The 4,608-nt window shown below is 48.9% G+C and overlaps 1 non-coding gene across 1 annotated transcript; it reads left to right on the top strand.

Annotated features, from left to right (window-relative positions):
- The first annotated feature begins 1,833 nt into the window (after positions 1–1,833).
- TRNAW-CCA lies at positions 1,834–1,906 on the top strand. Its single transcript has one exon. It is a non-coding gene; the product is annotated as a tRNA-Trp (tRNA).
- The last annotated feature ends 2,702 nt before the right edge of the window (positions 1,907–4,608 follow it).

Below are 4,608 nucleotides of genomic sequence, written 5' to 3'. Positions count from 1 at the left end.
GCTTAGTAGTAAAGAATCTGCCTGCCAAGCAGGAGAAGCTGGTTCGATCCCTTGGTTGGCAAGATCCCCTGGAGAAGGAAATGGCAACCCACTCCAGTATTCTTGCCTGGAAAATCCCATGGACAGAGGAGTCTGGTGGGTTACAGTCATGGGGTAGCAAAGAGTCGGACATGATTGAGTGATTGAGCACGACTATGTGTGTGTGTTTGGAGAAGGAAATGGCAACCCACTCCAGTGTTCTTGCCTGGAGAATCCCAGGGACAGGAGCCTGATGGGCTGCCGTCTATGGGGTCGCACAGAGTCAGACATGACTGCAGTGACTTAGCAGCAGCAGTAGCAGCATGTGTGTGTGTTATGTATGTGGTGTGTGTGGCATGTGGGTTGTGTGTGTATGTGGTGTGTAGTATGATTTGTGTGTGATGTGTATGTGGTCTGTGTGTGTGCTGTGTGTGTGTGCACACAAGCTTGTTTACCTGCAGAGGGGGAAAGGTGTCTTCAGAGCACTAATTAGACATTTAATTGCCCTATAGAAAGCTGATGGGAAGAATGTCTTAAGAGCTAAATTTGAGTTCAGGTTTGAGAAAAGTGAATGTTGAGTCACACTGGATTCTTTCAAAACCTGTTTCTCATCATAGAGGGAGTCCCTGCATGTGGTGTAACATGAGGATGCTGTGAAAGGCTCACAGAATGGGGTGGTGGATTTCCATCGCCATCTTGGCTCCTTGAGTTCACACTTGCTGCATCTAGTTCCATCCTTGTCCAGAGCAGGCCTCCCCTCTTATGTTGTAACCAGCCTCCAGGCTCACGTCTTGCATGATCTGGGGCCAGGCAGTGGCTTGAAGATGTGTGTGTCATTGAAATAGATGCCAGGAGTTTCCTCAGGAGGTGGGTGGGGAGGCAGGTGTGGGGCGGTGCTGGGGAGACTTGGGGTGTAGATCAGTGTCACTTCGAGATGGACAGCTCTAAGTGACAAGCCACCCTCAGCCATGGGTGGGCCTCACTGTGGGGCAAGGAGAAGAGAGCGCGGCCACTGTCGGCCACCTGCACCCTGACAGGTGGGTGCAGTCAGGGTGCTGCTTTCAGGAGCCAAGAGAAATTCATTCAGCTGACCTCTGCGGGCGGGGCTTGCAGCCTCTCCTTGTCGCCCTCTGAATCCCTGGTGGTGTCCCGCATCTTCTCCTTGGCCTGTGGAGCCTTTTCATCCAGTCTTGCTCAGCCTTAAACGTTTGTTCTGTTAGCATATGCCAGGATCTTCCTGCCCGAAATCAATCACTCGCCTCATTTTTCTTGTTCTAGCGTGTGCCACTCATGCCAGCGTGCCAGCACAGGGCTTTGTGGGTCTCGTTGGGGGGAGGGACACATGCTGGCTAATAAATGTGAAATACCCCACATGGGTAACTTAAGAGTGAAAGCCCTCACAACACCATCCCTTAGAGAAGTTTCCATTAGTCATATGTTCTTCCATGCTATTCTAGGCACATAATAACACAGGCAAATAAGACATGTGATTATGTCTGTGTTATTTTCAAAATGGGATCTTACTACACAGACTCTTCTGCATCATGTCCTTTTCGCTTAACACATCTTGGACGTTTCTCTGAATTGTGAGCCGTTAGATCACCCTGAGAATCTCTAGCCGGAGGAGGAGAATTGCGTTTTGGGAAAGCTGCTCAGGCAATTCTGGGAGGTAATCCTCCGCAGCCCCGCTGCTGCCGTGTGGCCCCTCTGCGATGAGGACCGTCTCTGTCACTTGGTGCCCCCGGGGCTGTGCTTGATGTTGTATCAGCATACTCACTGCCACTTCTTTTGATTTAAAAAGTGTCCTCTGGGACTTCCCTGGTGGTCCAGTGGTTAAGACTCCATGCTCCCAATGCAGGGGGCCCAGGTTCAATCCCTGGCTGGGGAACTAGATCCTACAGGGCTTCAACTAAAGCTCCCACACGTGGCACTCAAGACCCCGCACAACTAAATAAATAAATATTAAACAGGTGTCCTCTAACCTCTTTCAAAATCTCCCTTCCTGGGATAGTTAGGGAGTTTAAGATGGCATGTACATACTGCTGGGCTCGCTAGGTTTTTCGTGTAGAATCCACCTGCCAATGCAGGAGATGTAAGAGTTGTGGGTTTGATCCCTGGGTTGGGAAGATTCCTTGGAGGAGCGCATGACAACCCACTCCAGGATTCCTGCCTGGAGAATCCCATGGACAGAGGAGCCTGGCGGACTACAGTCCATAGGGTCACAAAAAGTTGGACCCGGCTGAAGCGACTGAGCACGCACACATGTACACACTGCTATATTTAAAGTGAATAATCAAGAATCTACGGTATAGCACAGGGAACGCTGCTCGGCGTTGTGTGGCAGCCTGCATGGGAAGGGAATCTGGGGGAGAATGGATACATGTATGTATGGCCGAGTCCCTCTGCTGTCCGCCTGAAACTATCACAACATTGTTAATCGGCTGTACTCCAGTACAAAAGAAAAAGTTCAGAAAAAAATCCTCCTTGCTCCCTCCCTCCCTTCTCTTTCTCTCCCTCTCTGTCTCACTCCTTAGTCCTCATTTATTTCTCTCTTCATAATAAAAAAGCCACCGAATATAAAGAATACTATTAATGTGGAAAAGAACCACAGACCGTCGGTTCTCTACCTTCCCTTTCCTGTGAAAGAACCCTAACGGAGCTTGGATCACCCCGAGGGAGAAGATGCTTTACAGATGCCCGCCCCGCCCGTGGCTGCCGGACTGCGGAGAAGCCTGCAGACGGGGGAGCGGGGGCAGTGCGGCGGGAGGGGGCTCTGCAGGGACCCTCCGGATGCAGCCGAGGCTTCTCTGATTCCTCGGAAAATAGCCTGTCTCTCCTGCCGCTGCTATTAAATCTCTCACAAGATGCTTCTGTGCTTCTCTCTAAAAGCATAGAAGGAAAGCAGCTCTGGTTTGCCCGTGGTTTCACCGCAGCACGAACCGGGCTGGTGGGAGGGGCGCTGAGCTCACATGTGGCTTCTCCGTCCTCTGCCGGTGTCGGTTGCCTGATGGCTGGTGTTCTTGCCTTTAATCAGCCTTATATGTCTGGATTGGGCGTAGTGCCTGAAACTCAGTGCAGCCTCCACCAGGACAGAGTCTCTGCTACAATTCTCACGGTCAGGGGCACCATTACAGGTTCAGCTGTTCCCAGAAACCAGAGGCCTAGTTCAGCAAATCTCTCTCTAACATCAATATTCTGTCTCTGTCTGATCAATAAGGAAACATTTTTGACAAGTCTGATGTTTGGTTTTGAGGAGGAAAATGGCCTGCTTGAGCTGGGAGGGGAAAGATTTATGTGCTGCTGCAAGAAGACCTTGGTTTTCACCCTGAGCTTGTGGAAGGAGGTTTTAGGGGAATGGGGACTTGGCTTCTTTTGCCTCTATGACAACTTCTGTCTACAGGGCTTTTTTTCTTAAGTGCAAATACCAAGGTTAGTAGCAAGCATTACAAACCATAACACCGGCAATCACAAAGAAGAAAAAAGATTGCTGGAAGAGTAGATGACATCCTCTGATTTTCTTAGGAATAAGGGACGTGGTTATATTACAAGGTGTCAGAAGGAGTTATTCTGACCCTTGAATGGAATTTCCATTCAGGAGAAGGTTAATTTCTTTCTTACACCCGCTCTGTCTAGTGTTTTATTTTATGACTTTCCTTTTCATCTTACCGATAAGGAATATGAGGTACTGACAGGCTTGGTAAGTCTCAAGGAGCAAGTGGTATTTGAAACCTTTGTTCTACTGCGTATTATGATAGAGTCTCTGTTAGTCTCAATTTTCCTGTTCCTGCTGGTCTTGAGATCAGAAGATATTGAAGACGTCCAGGAGAATTTCAGCACAGAGGCAGGAGACCCACAGAGATTTGGGAGTGCCACGTCCCTGAGGTAGTTTGGCCTCACCCTACCCTTACCTGGTGGTCCCTGGTACAAAGAACTCAGGTGTGATGCCCTGGATCAGCCATCATACAGCCTGTTCTCTAGGTGCTTGGGATGCAGGAGAACACACCATGGTCAGATAGAATCTTAATTGTGGGCTTCCAATTAAATGGGATGTACACACGGTGTTTTTTTCACTCCCAGAAGACATAGAAGAGAATCTGGGATGAATCCGTCTGCTGCTTACAAGTCTATACTTCTGAGAGGTTTAGAGAAAGAGCATTCCCTCTGGGGGCCAGACCAATTCCAACTCTGAAGCAGATATATTTAAATGATTGACCGGGAGTGTGGATACCTATTCAGGGCCTGAAAAAAGAAAGCCAGGGCTTAACAACTAAGAAACTAACTGAAGCTTGTTAGAAATCAATGTGTTAAATGGAATTGAGCTGGTAGATGAAGCCTCAGCCAATCAGGGCGTGTGGTTTGGGCGGCTTTGTTTATCAGCTCTGAGTCTAGCTTTGTTCAGTGATAATCTGATAGCAGTTCTGCAGGCTGGTTGGCTGGGGAGGCTCTCTTCTACAATGAGAAGATAATCAATCATGTTACTGGCTTTTGTCTTGGTGAAAGTATTTAGATTTCAACCAGGTGGTAAGCTGCCTCAAGGCCACCTGCTTGACTGAAAAATAAAGCATCGGTCTCCCTTTGGAAGGAGAGGGG

This window comes from Cervus elaphus, chromosome 5 (assembly GCF_910594005.1).
Source record: "Cervus elaphus chromosome 5, mCerEla1.1, whole genome shotgun sequence".
NCBI classification, from domain to species: domain Eukaryota; kingdom Metazoa; phylum Chordata; class Mammalia; order Artiodactyla; family Cervidae; genus Cervus; species Cervus elaphus.
Note: the sequence above shows the minus strand (reverse complement) of the source record. Positions and strands in the feature narration are given on the sequence as shown.